The sequence below is a fragment of the Coturnix japonica genome, chromosome 8, assembly GCF_054131305.1.
Source record: "Coturnix japonica strain WE chromosome 8, WE-NBRP24, whole genome shotgun sequence".
NCBI lineage: Eukaryota > Metazoa > Chordata > Aves > Galliformes > Phasianidae > Coturnix > Coturnix japonica.
The window spans coordinates 24,414,610-24,428,884 of NC_140670.1; the positions used below are offsets into that span (position 1 = coordinate 24,414,610).

The 14,275-nt window shown below is 43.0% G+C and overlaps 2 long non-coding RNA genes across 2 annotated transcripts; both read right to left on the reverse strand.

Moving 5' to 3' along the window:
- Window positions 1-3,758: 3,758 nt before the first annotated feature.
- Window positions 3,759-11,205, reverse strand: LOC146759987 (uncharacterized). Its single transcript, XR_014948928.1, has 3 exons — window positions 11,111-11,205; window positions 9,466-9,535; window positions 3,759-3,817 (listed from the first exon to the last, which is right to left on the reverse strand). It is a non-coding gene; the product is annotated as an uncharacterized LOC146759987 (long non-coding RNA).
- Window positions 11,206-12,994: 1,789 nt separating this feature from the next.
- LOC146759988 (uncharacterized) lies at window positions 12,995-13,340 on the reverse strand. The gene is made up of 2 exons (XR_014948929.1): window positions 13,216-13,340; window positions 12,995-13,043 (listed from the first exon to the last, which is right to left on the reverse strand). It is a non-coding gene; the product is annotated as an uncharacterized LOC146759988 (long non-coding RNA).
- Between the last annotated feature and the right edge of the window lie 935 nt (window positions 13,341-14,275).

Here is a 14,275-nt window from a genome sequence, read left to right on the forward strand (position 1 = left end):
AGGCTTAGGATCTGCCTTGATCTAATCTGCTAGGCAAGCTCCCTCTCTACCATTAAAATAACTCAACCCTTACCATAATTCAAGACTGAAATTGCTAATGACATACTGCGGATCTCCATTATAATCAGCTCTTATGTGATGCTTGAAGAACCCTCAATGCAAAAAAAAAGGAGTTCTAAAGATTTCAATGTGGAAAACGTCTGTCCAAAAAAGGCAGCATACCATCCAGTAAATCCTAGTAAACCAGATGTTTTGCGAGGCTGTACACTGAGCCTGGAGTAATATTCCTTATTCTTTAATGACACACACCAGATTTCACCCGTGAAGTTACACTGAGCCAACAAGAGAATTTTCAGATTCAATTTCCAAAGCTTGTTGGATATGGAGGTCAATGGCAGTGATGACCCCTGCTTTTTTTACCTCTCAACATGCTTTTAATTTGTTCCAGAGCTTGTAACATTTCCACAGATGCCAAAATCTAGAATGATTCTTCACCTGGATGATGGTGGCAAGTGGAAGATCTTCCCTGCCATGCATCTGTAGCAATAGGTCCTTTGCCCCTTTACCCACTTTCCCACTCATAATGCTGTAGTTCTTTACAAGCTGACAGCAAAGTTTTCTGATGCCTTTTTTTCCCTTTTGCTCACTTAAAAAGCAAAAAGCAGTGGAAAACAGCAACATGAACAATCGTATGATAAAAAAGGCACAGCCTGGTACCAGAGATAGGCCTATGTATAAGAATAGATGCATCACAACAGATGTCAGCTCTGTAACGGTGCTGCACAAAGCATCCAAGCAGCAGCCAGAGAACGACAATAATAAAAAGAGAGGAAGGGAGTTGTTTTTAGATAAGAATTGCATTAAATGAGGAACTGTGATTTAATTGAATGCATTTTTGAATATATGTAATTCGCTTATTGAATATATGTATTCACTTATTCTACAATTTAATAAGTTAACAGTAACCTAGAGAATTAATAAATTGATCACTGCATAACATCAATCAGTTTTCTCCATTTCCACAATTCCAGCAATTTATATTCATTATATTCCCCCGTGTCCTGCCAGTAGTCTCCATTTAAGGAGATGCTAACTTATTTCCGTTGGAGCCTCTTTTCCTTCCAAAGAAAGAGGTGGCCAGTCATATTCTAAAAAAGCAGACAGTTCCCAACGCTTGGATCTCAACCATGGACATCCTACTGACCTTCTGTCTAACCTCCAGTGAGCCACTTGGCCCTAATCATACCTCTCTCTTTGAAAAAACAAGGGAAAAAAAGTCTCTTTTTTTCTATCCAAACACTGGAAGGTCTTTGGGACAAGACACATGCTTTACTACATTGGCCCATTGTACAAGATGACCTGAGAAGTCTTTTCCAACCTCTATGATTCTGTATTCCTGCACATCATTTATATGTATGTGACATGTCCCTTTCTTGCCCCCCTGCCTATTTCCATAATGCAAATCACTACTATTGATAGTTGTGTCATCACTGCTTTCATTCCAGCTGTGTTGTTGATTTACAAGCTACCTTAATTAATAAATTATTTTGATAGCTATTTTCTCCTCTTCTAACAGACCTCCAAAACCAAACCCACATCTTTTCCCCGAGAGGATCCCTCCAGCCCTCCTTTGGCCTCCCCACCACCTGCAGAAGAATTATAGTGGTGTGAACTTGACCCAATGCTTTATGGAGTTTTAATATTTTTTTTTATTACACCCTCTGTAAAAGCGGTGAACACACACATTCTTCCAACCAGTTCTGGCCCTCGCTAGTTTGATGGAGAGGAGGTTAATAACATATCTGGATAAAACAAATAGTTGGATGGATAGCACACATTGATTAATACCTGCTGCAGTGCCAGCAAAACCCAGGGAACGGCGCATCGTAATTCTGTTATAACTGAGGATATGCTGCCAGTGGAAGGGGAAAGGAGATTATCACACTGCTTTGTTTTCTAGCTGTGACTAGCAGCTCAGAGTAATGCACAGATAGAGGGTCAATCTCTCCCCCTCCGCTCGGCTCAGGGATGGTGAAAGATCTGGACCCAGCGCTGCAGAGCATTTGAAACTCAAGACGTGCTCTCCATTTCAATGTGCATTGCCAGTAAATCCCTCCTAGGCTGTGCCCGAAGAGGGGACGGAGCAGGGGGATTAAAGGCGGGGGGATAAGTTTGAAGAATAGAAGGCAGTGCTTTGCATATGAACAGGAGGAAGGTGGCACTGCACCGTGCTGAGGTGGCACAGGACCCTCCGCGATGCCCAGCAGAGAACAGCCCAGCAGGAAGGGAGAAGCTGCCCATGAGAGGCTGGATATTCTTGCTTCCACTCGCACAGCCTGGGTGTCACTGCTAAACACCCTCGCTTTTTGTTTGGCAGTAAATAATTCATGTCCCCGTAGGCGGGATAGGTTTCAGGCAGAAAGGAAGGACTCCAGGGAGCAGCTCTTTAAATATGCATCGCCTCCTGTTTGCAGGCACAATGTGTGGGTGCAGCCTCACGCTCAAAATGCCTTGTGTTCACTGGCACCTCTAAATAAACCACAAAATTACCACCGCAGCTATTTATGGGGCAGAGGGGGAGGGAGGCTTCGAAAAGACAGACAGTCCCTTTCAATCGGGTCACCTGGTTTTTACACCAAAAGAATTGGCATCGCTGCGACACCGTTGTATCCCCAGTAGGGGAAAGAGTTACAGGTGTTTTAATTATACATTAGTACAGCATTAAGCTAGTTTTATTTGCTGAACGTTCTGTCAATTACTGTTGTTACTTGAGAGGCATGACTACTCCCAGGTTGATCGTGTATTTAACTAGCCAGTCAATGCTATTAATCACTGAGCATTTTCAGCCAAGGATATTAACATTGAAACCTATCCAAGAGGGCTTATAAATGGGTACTGGTTTTCTTCAGAGGGAAACACTGCTTTCTAATGCAAGAAGGGTTCTCTCAAATCTTTTTTTGCTTTTATTTTGTTTTAAATTGCAATCTAAATTCAAAAGGGAAATTAATAATTGTACTTAATGAAATAACTGCCATTCCAGAAAATTAGGAAGTATGTGATCACCTCATCATCACATGAATGAAGGGCAGGAGGCCTGTTGCTGTGATGCAGCTGCTGTAAAAGCAACAAAGCATAACAGACATGAAAACAAAACAGGGACACTCTCCATTCTGGGGATGGAGAGAAAGGATGCAGGTGAGGTTGAAAGACCTCACTAAGCAGTTGGGGATTGGAAATAGGACTCTGCAGTTTTGTTCTTGATCACAACAACCCTGGAAAAAGACACACGCCTGCCCATCACCCATAGAATCACAGGGACATGCTACATGATCTGAAGCCTAAGGCTTTGACACAAGCACAGGGCAGATCCCTAAGCAGAATACAGCCTTGGGCTCAAAACCTCAGCTAATCCCTTTGCACAACTCAGCCATGGTCTCCAAACCTTAGCTAGCCCCTCTGCACAACCTGGCCTTGACATTCAGTCTTTATACCACACTTCATCCCCCTCCTTCCCTTACACCCCAGCAAACTGTTCTACATTGCTTCAGTGGCTGTGCAACACACGGCCACGTGGGAGAGATGAGGAGAGTCCACCTAAATGTCTCGGCTTCTCGTAAATGCAAGAACATTGTCATGCCCAACACACACTGTTTGGTAACAAATGCTCCAGATACACACTTCGCATTCTGGATTGTGCTCAGTTGACATACACAACGTATTTATCTATCTCCACATTGTGAATAATCAACTAAAAACTCACTTTCATTAGCTTCATCTCCCCATTGTTGGCTCACATCCTGCAGTTTTCATACTGCATCTGCAAAAGTAATAAACTAATTATAGAAGCCATCTGGAACAAAAACAGAGTACAATAATTTTTATTTTTTTTTAAAGCCCTTGCTAAATAAATGGTACCGTAATAGATGGGGTGTCAGAAAAACAATGATCGTAACAAACTCAGCGCCATTAAGGAGGAATGCAAGGAGATTTACATCAAGAAACTCATGATTGCTCATTAGTAGAGACACAGCAGGAGCATTACAATCCATTGAGGATATAGTTTACATGCTGAACTGGAAGTCATACCTGAGACCAAATGCCACTACATGGATATCACAAGTGGAAAAAGAGAGGAGGAGCAATTGTTGCTTCATCCATGTGTTCTGCATTCAGGACTAAGGGAAAGACCCCCAGAAAGCAGGGGGGGAATCATTCAACAGCAGTCACTTCTTTGTCACTTTCCTCTCATGGTGATACTATTGTCTAATGGAGATATATGATGTCAATGAGCTAATAGAGTGAACTTCTACTGGGCTCTCCATCCCCCAGGAAAGCACAAAGCACAGCAATATTCAAAACATAACACATAAAAATGTCACTTTTACACCACTGGGAGATGGTCCTCTCTGTTATCAAGACACATCCCTGGCTCCTGAACATCTACAGATGAATTACAGAGATCCGTCCAGTAGGAAAACCTCTCATCTTTGCCATCGGTTGCACTCTCTACACTGACACCCTTTGCCCCTAGAAACTTTGTGGTGATGCAGAGGAAGCTCATTGCTTCAGCACTGACTGCTTCTCAGCCATGAACTTCTTCAACCACTTCATCTCTGTGCATCCCAGTGAGCATCTCCCATGATATGGCCCACATCCAGCAGCTGCTAGTGCTTGCAATTGAGAAGGTCTCCAGGTTCTAGAGACAGTAAGTTTTGTATACATGGGTGGCTCATCTGTGCATCAGCAGTGTCCCCAGCAGCCTCCACCTTGGAAAGGCACCACACAGGAGTAGTTTTAGCAGCACAGGCAAAGTCAGAGCTATGTTCTCCTTGACATGAGGAGAGAGCAGCTAGTCGGCCATTTCCCTCAGAAGGGGGCTGAAATGTACAATATTACTAAATGCTTAACGTTTCAGAATGTTAAAGGCTTCTTTTATCTCCCTAGTCTTGTACTAAGTAATAAGCTGGAGGTCAGCTTGTGGTAAGGCGGCATTTTGTATGTGATACTACTACTGTTTACTAATCAGAGGTGACCGCTTTGACTTAGAAGACACAGTCTGCTTAGTGCATGGCTTCTACTAGCACTGCTTTGAGGACAATTTCTTTCAGTGTTTTCAGAGGAGGGTGAGGATGCGATGTCAAAGCATTTTGTGCTTGATACATGCACCCAAATTCAAAAATGTGGCACAAACATTCACATCTTCCAATGGCAATAATGGTTAACAGCATATTCATGTGTTCTTTCCAATAATTCAGTGATAAATAGCTCTACTACAATAAAAAAGTTGTACCTCTGAAGGGAAGGGCAGCTTTATAGAATTTCATTATCTGCATTCTAGCTAATTACCTTTGGCCTGAACTTATTTGGAGGAAGGTCTGGGATGCTGTTGGTTACCCAGCTGCTGAATCAACGTCATCCTGTCTTAAAGTATTCCAACACACATCATTAATTCTGATTAAGAAGCATCACTCAGTTGTGATTCTTATTAGAACTCTATTAGTGTCTCTGCTAATAAATGCCATCTCCGTTATTATCATAATTATTACTATTTATCACTTATGTTACTGTGGCAGTGCCTTGAGGACTCATTCATAAGACAAGCTCTTATTGGATCTTTTGCAAACAAGGAATCAAAAAAAATTCTTGCCTTCAGCACTTTTCTTTGGTAAAACAACAAATGAAGAATGGAGGAGTATAAGGACACAGAGGGACCATCTGGGTTAGTGCTACACATTGCACTCAGCACCCCCAGAGCCTAAATTTAGCCATAATTCCACCAAAGGAAACCAAAGAATGGTACTCAAACTTCAGCACTTACATCCAGATGTCAACACTGTCTGTCTTCAGATGCACAGATTACTGCCTATGGGCCTCAGAGTAAAGATACAAGTTCCAGCAGATGTGAGTATGAGCATTCAGAAGACATGAACTAAGCTGCCACCCACCAGACAAGCGTGCATCCAAGTAAGCTGTAGCTCGTACTTATCTGGGGTGTGCAGGATGCATTCAGGCAAGGCCTGCTATGATGAAACTTGTTTATAGCAGTTTTAAGATAAGTAGCACGTTGCTTATTTGGAAGACTAACTATAGAAATCGAATTTCAAAACACCACATCCTGAGATCCCAACACACACTGCAGCAAACTCCAGGTTTCATGTCTTAGCTGCAGGTGCCATGCTACCCCATTACTCTGTGAAAAGCAAAATAAGAGCTGGCCACAGAGTCCTGCATGTAAAACAGCTACAGAACAGGGCAGGGTGAGCTGAGGGAATAGGTTTATTTTCAAAGAACAAATAGAGCAAGGAGTTGAAGAAAAGTTTTATGAAGTAGACCAGATTCTACTCTCTGTAGCTCCTCTGATCCTCCCAACAATCTGGAGTCAATCATTTGGCTCTGTGTGGCCTTGAATTATTAAGGAGAACATAGGCAATGGTTTGAGATATTTGAGATGCTTTGTAATCCCGAGACAGAAGGTATCAAAGAACTGCAGCATACTTATTGTTAAAAGTGTTTTCATTCAGGATTATAGCACAGTTGCAAAGAGATCTTGCATTCCTGCATCCCCGTAGCCCTGGGCTGTCTTCTTTCCACAAATTCTTTTGCAACTGAACTTGGAAGATTAATATTTTAAGAGCAGCTAATGCTGCTAATTGAACAGGGAAACAGATATGTCAACCTTTGTTTTCCACAGGACTCACTTCAGAAGCATGAATGATAAATGCACCCCAAGAGACATTATGATAATCGTAACACCAAATAAATTTTTCAGACAATGAAGTTCACGGCCATTAACTTTCAGTGAGATGCAAAAAAAACACACTTGGTGTAAAGCTACTTCCCAAACAAATGAATATGTATTTTGCCCCACTGTAATGAACTGATACAGCTTAGATGAAAAGGACCGTGACCAGGTGAAGGCAACAGGGATGAAGCTCAAAGCAAGGAGAGATACTCAATTAGCAATCAGTTTTGTCCTGTGCCCTTACTGTGGAACTCCACAACAAATGCCTTGATAAGACCACAGAGCTGATGGTTCCCACAGCAGCTTTTGGCAGTGAAAAAGGAGAGTGGTCCTGCTATCAAATAATAGCAGGCGTTCGCTGATGTGAGACAGAGAGCTTTAATTCCCAGCTTAAAATGACCCACTGGAGCTGAGAAGAACAGCAGAAAATATCAGGCTTTGTTGTGTCATTAGGTGCCAATGGTATAAGGTCACTTCTGTTCAAACACGCTCCTCCTCAACCCCGTGATTGAATTAATATTTAGAGAAATGGTTCTCTGGGTTGTGTTTTGCCACCAAGAAGGTTATTCTCAGCCACATGTTGCATGCTGTGCTATGCGCACAAGAACTTAGACATTGTCAGGTCTTTGGCTGCACAGCAGAGATCCCAATCCTGTTCTTTAGTGCAAGAAATCCTTGACCTGAGCCTTGAAAATGAATTGTTTTGGAGAAGATGCTTCCCACTCCTTGGCTCCTCTTGTTTTTGCTCATAACAGATAAATAAATAAATGTTTTCCTTGGAAGGAAGAAATGCAGAAAACTTTTTTTTCCCCTGATTTCTAATGAAGAAGAATATTTTCTTCAGAAATGACTCGCAGGCAAGTTTTGTATCAGCCCTTCTCACAGACTCTGCAGTGAGAGGCACGGAGCTGCTTTCCCAATTACACTGCATTTCTTTGTAGATTCAGCTAAAGGAAAACACGTTAAATAAATTATTTGTTCCCAATTATTCACTCAGCTCTAAAAACAAATACATATGCACGTCTTTATATAGAGACATAGCAGACAGACCAAAATATTTGCTATTTTAAGAGCTTAATGGGAAATAACACAGACAAATGCCTCTTCTGATCACAAGCAGCTACGTCACCAGTCCCTGTGCAAATCATTGAGGGCAGAGAGCTGCTCCCCTATAGCAGATAGCAATGTGACCGAAAGGAATGCATTAAGAGCAAATTACAAGCCTATAAATATTACATCATAACTTTTTTATTTATTTTAAAGATAAAAACGGAGGCACACGGCCACTATTCTGTATGCTTGTATGTTATCCTATATATCCGTGCCTTCCAAACTGGATCTATTGGAGGGATGAGGTTATGATGATGCTTCCCAAAAGCTGTGTGATCCTCAGCTCTGACAAGCTCACATCATCACCCAAAAAGCACAGGTGAGACAGAATAATACAAGAGAAATGAGTGTACAAGAGAGTGTTAGCAAATCCTTGAAGATATGAGCAAAAGCATTTGCTGTTCCACTGTGTTTCAAAACAAGCCCTGTCGTCTCTCTCCTTTTCTTACATTTTTCAGACATATTAAAAACCACAATAGTCCCATCTGCTACATGCAAAGTGACATTGTCAGGAAGCTAGATATTAAAGGTCAGGAGTAGATTTTCCTTATGTGCTCCTTAGTGGTCCCTTTCTCCTTCTGCATCATTAGCCTAGGGAGTGCACTGCCAGGATGAAAATAAGGCAGCGTGCTTTACACCCACTCTTAGGGCAGGTCAACCCAAAAGGTACAGTACTGCACCTGTAAACAAGTGTCCTGGGCAAAGATGCACTGGTGCACTCAACCTGAGGCTTCTCAACCTCTTCCCAATTAGTGAAGAAAGCTGGCTCACGTCACTACCCTGTTTGCTGGCACAGCAAAAGCTGAAAAGGTGTCAGGAGAGTCTCTCCTGGCTTTTAGCACATCCAATAGTCGTGAAATCCAATAGGTGAAAGGAACCAGGAAACAGACAGTTATAGGATGACCTCTTTAAGAGGCTCCTCTGTGCTAAAAATTCAGGTAGGAAGATGCCAAGGCTTCTTCCCATGCAGTCTCCTCCTCATTGTCATTGCTGCAATATAAATATAGTAACAAATAACACTCTGAAATACAAAAGAAAAATAAACTCATAATCTCTCTGGCTCTCAGCCATCACCATGACTAAATCTATAGAGAACTGTGGGTATGAGCCCAGCAGATCAGAAGGCTGTTTTGACCAGGTTGCTCCTCTGGGGCTCCTACCATGGAAGGACAGCACCTGTATTGCAATGGAAGCCAGCTGAGCTGTGAGCAGTGATCTCACTGGGTGCAGCACAGCCCTGGTGAGCTCTGCTCATGTGAACAGAGTATTCACAATGGCAATTAAGTTGGAAGAACATTAGTTTGAAAAGGACTTGGTATAAGACTGTGTATCAATGAGGAATTAGAGCTGGGTACCAAAAGGAATGGCATTTCCATCTTATCCTGGCACTGTTCCATCAGCCAGAAACATCGTACATGTAGGGAATTCATGTGTCCACATGCACACAGATACATATGTGCATGTGCGTACATGGGTGTGCATACACACTGAACCTTCCACTTCTCAGAAGAAACAGCCTCTAAAAGAAGGCCTTGGAAAAAAAGAGTCTTAAAAATGAAGAACCACACAGAAGTCAATTGAGTTGGACACAAGGTTGAGAAAAGATCCCATACCTCTGGAATTCAGCAGTCCTGTGCCAGCAGTTTCTTCACTCATTTACTGCAGAACTCTCTCGGAATCACTCTGCACAAGAAGACATGATGCATTTCAGTAAATCTGCTACATAAGAAAGAAGAATAATCAAAATAAAGCTAGTGAAAGGAGAAATAATTCTTCGGTGCTAGACACAGAGAAGAGCAGCATTTACAGGAACAAAACTCATCAGATCAAAAGCAAGTTTTTACTCTATAAACCATCAAGAATTTTTCGGGAGGGGGAGATCACAAAACGATGAATTGTGTGACAGCTGGGGGCAAAGCCTTCACTGCTGATAAGATACGGCCTGAAAAGTGACTGCCAAGGAAGGTTAACTTAAGCAACTGCACTACCACCTTTAGGATATATAGCCAGGTTACAGTCTGAGTGCTGCAATACAATAACAGTGAAGGAATAGCAAAAATATGAGCAATTCCATGAAGATCAATGGCTTTTTCACTTATTTTTGGAAAATTCATGATACAGAAATGTACTGCTATGTAAATGCATGTTAGCCAAGCCCCATATACATGCTTGGCACTAGGAACACACAAACAGACAGTCCCCATCACTCAGATGATACACAGTGAATCGCTGGAGTGCAATAAATTAATCATATGCATGAACCCTCCTTGAAAAATGATCCCTCCTAATTATTCTTCCTGAGGAGACTTCAGGAATGGAAACCTAATCATAAGCAAAGAAAATCCACCAAATAACTCCTGCTACCACAGACATAAAATTTTAAACCTATGGTTATACTTTAGAAAACACCTTGTTACATTCATTAGCAGGTTTTGCAGCTGATCCACTCCCTTGGCAATGCACATAAATGATGGCATAGAGGTAAGGCACACAAAGGATGAGATGCAGCAGCAAACCCTACTCTGAGAGTAACTACCACTATCATTCCGCAGTGCCTTTTACCCAGCCCTTAGAAATGTGACCTGTTCAGAGCCCCTGCCAGGTCGGCACTTTCAAAGAAAACCTCTGCTGGCTTTGCTCACTTTTCAATCTGAGCTGGAGCAATTTCGCTCTGCCACCCACCGAGCAATCATTTCGGCAGGAGCAGTGTAGTTTGACCCCATTTAACGTCTGCAGACCAGACCCTTGTGCTCATGCTTCTGCTGAGCCTGGGTCAAGTAGAAGCCAAGAGCACTTTGTTCTGTGGTTGGGTTCAGCTCATCCCACCCACACCGTGGGGCTGCCCTACAGCCGAGCATCTCCATTCAGGGTGGGATGCAGTAACTCTGCTGCCAGAGCTGAAAACAAGAGGAAGGTTCTGCTCACCCGAGGCATGAGAAAGCTGTAAAACAGCATGCTATGTGTGGGAGGGAAATGGAGCCTGACTGGTTTGGGCCATGAAAGCACCAAGCGTAACCCATTAACAGATTTTGCTATTACATTGCTCTGTGTCAGCATGAGGCTACTGCAGGGTGGGATGCTCAGGGCCAACCACAGGGCTGTAGGGCAGGAGAATGAGATCTGCTCCCCTGCACCTGTGTGTATGACACACGTAGGGGCTCTCAGGGTGCGGTCAATATTTCATTTCTCCCTCCTCTCAGAAAAAGAAAGGGAAGTTTATTTGTCCAGCAGGCCTTTTTAAACAGAAGAGGTAATTACCTGAGTATATCCATTATATGCAGAGCTGCTCCGATCATCACCAAGCATGATTGTCAAAGTACAGTTAATCAGGAAAGAAAAAAACCCAAAAGCTGTTTGACTAATGCGAAGGCATGGACCAAAAATTCCTCTTGTCAACCCCACACGACTGGAGGCAAAGGCAGGGCTCCCCCTGCAATCCGAGCCCTTGGCTTTCAGCTCCCCGCGCCAAAAACCCTTAACTCTATTTTTTTAGAACTAGTCTGCTATGGAGAGTTACTAAACATACATCAGCAGCCCAACAGAGCACTAACAGGAGTACACGGCAATCAACTAAATGGACCGAGCGAGAGCTGGGAAGGAGACAGTGTGGGAGAACGTTAAGTGAATTGGTGTGTTGGTAAAAAATGACAAATTAATGGTCCAACAGACTCAAGGTCCCAGGGAAAAACAGAAAAGCAGTTCAAGCTCCAGGAGGGCTTTTTAAGGTGTCCTGGGGCCACAGAGCTTGTGGAGTCACCAAGGCACAAACCCCATTTTTCCTCCTCCGTTCTATGCAAACATCAGTCTAAGCACAAGGATTTCTCATGTCTGGATACCACAATTTGTTTCTCTGTCTTCACAGCCGCCTCCGAAAGAAGAAGATGCACCAGTGAGAACTGAGATCTCAGGTCAGGGTTGCTGATATGGGAGCCCCAGCCCCTTCCCTTGTCCCCTCCTGGCAATAGAGGAGCAGGGATCCTCCACTCCCCTTCTCCCCCAGGCCTCAAATGCTAACAGCTGTGCCCCCAGCACAGCCATGTAGGCAGCAGTAGCAGAGCAAGGTCACCATGGCATGTTCTCTAACCCACATCATAAAAGCCAACACACAAAGGAATGAAGTTACAGAAGGCTGGAGTAGGCAAAGAGGCAAACATCCCATTTCCACAGCCCCACCACCAGGTAATTCCATGGAGCTCAAAATCAATTTGTTCTGATCTCCACAAGCATGGAAGGAGAATCAGGAATCCCATATCTGTGTATTACAGACCTGAAAGGGAAGAAATCACACAGTTAGCAAAGCAAGGGCATGTTCTTTTTTTCCTTTTCCAAACCCAGAGCTATCTGAACAAGAAAAAAGAAACCTCACCTTATCCAGTATACAGAAAGGACTGACATCATTTGTACTTTCACTGTTACTCAGCACTCCCACCTGCCTTTCTCCTCACACCAGATTTTACTCTCACTAACGAGTTTCCAATCACACACTCCTGTTCTAGAACTAAGGTAACTTTGTGGTTGGTGTAGGTCAAGGCAAGCTTTGTGTGGGCAAATGAAGTTTACACTTCTAGATGGGAAGGATGCTTAATTTTAAGATATTCATCTTCAAGAATCCCAAAGCTGTCTGTGCAAAGGTGGAGTCTCCCAGAAGCTTCAGTATTAGAAACTCACTGAATTCAGTATTAGAAATCTGGAAATTCCACCAGTTTCCACATAATACAACTGTTAGTGCAAACCCTACCAACCCATGCAAACCTGAACAAAATGAACCCCAGAACTCTTCCCCACATCATGCTTTGTGTCTGGTCTGATTGCAAGAGGGGCTTGTTCCCAAGGTTGTGCCTGATGAATGTCATAGCATGGCCTTACAGTTAACTTTTCATCCGAATGAGAATAAATGGACTTCACAAGTCTGTGCGCACATGTGTTAGCACATGCCTGTGGCAGATCCAATTAGCAACTGAAGCAGATACATTTCTGGTAGTCTCTCACTCAGACAAATTCTCTCCTTTTATCATATGTATGCTAACAAAACATATCAGAGCATCCCATTCTCCCTTGGATTTTCTGAAAGTGAGAGCTGTAGCGTAATTTAATGTCCCCATTTACCACATTTTTATTGAATGCAGAAATCAATAACAAACTGCTGGTCAATAAAGTGCTGTTTATTGAAGGCAAAATCTTCTTGCAGGTGCTAGAAAGGAAAAAATAGAGGAATAATTAATAAGTGTTTGACAGTGGCCACTGGGCTGTAACTAATTAGGGGAATGTATCATCTGCTAGGAGAAAATTTTCATTTCACAGCTGCCTGGAAGACCTGGGGACATTTTTCTGGCTGCCTACAGGAGCAGGGCATAGGTACTTACCTTCTCCAATGGATGTTTTAGCCAAGCAAGGAAAACCAATTTTTTCATCTCTTTGAAACTGGTTGTTGCTTGCACAGAATCAGTGTCTACAGCAAGTCAAAACATCACTGTTGCATTCCTACAAAGTAAACTGAGACCTCAGTGCCCTCATTATTACACAGCTACACCCATTGCCTCATCAGTGTTTATGTCCTGATGCCTCCATGACACAAAGCTGGAGGGGACCTGGTCACTCCAGAGCGGTTGGCTTCAGCTCATGGGAGTAAAGCAAAAGGGCAGGGAAAAGTATGACAGCTGGCACACTGAAAAATGAAAGTGCCCATCAAAACCAAGCCCTTACACCAATGGAGGAATAAACACACTAACTGAAATGCACTGATTAGTTATGCTATCTTTGGGAACCTCCTCTACTGCTTCTGGTTTCTAAACCCTGCAGCAAAGCCCTCTTTTGCTCTGAATGCTTCCTCCTTCAGTGCTGTTCTACTTCAGTTGGAATGATCACTCTAAATTATCCCACTGTTGTGACCCTCGGGTGCAATGGCTATTAGATTTCGCTGCCCCATCCATGAAGACACAAATATGGGTAGTATCTATACATCCTCCCTGATTAACTGCTAACCACTACAAGATCACCTTGGGGAGGAAGCATTTCAAATGCCCAAGAAATAAAAATTAGAGGGGAAAGAAGACAAAGACACAAAGGAACAAGGTGTTTGCCTGTATGGAATGCACGTCTGAGGAATAACAGCCTTCAAGTTGACACTACTGCTGCTGCTTTTACAGAAGTGAGTGTGAACAAAGAACAGAGCTGTTCAGGTAAGAGAAATAATTAAGCCTGTAATCAGTGATATGTCTCCAGATGGAGACTCATTAGCTTTTCAGGCAACGCGCATTAAAATTCTGACAAGTTCATAACAAAGTCCAACCAATTCAAACACCTCCCCAGCATGTCTCTGGCCTGTAAGGTTTCCTTTTAACCCTCATTGTTGTAACGTGTTAGTTAAAGGTAATGAGGGGAATGCTCCAGCACTGAACCCAATCCATACACCGTCTGATGTGA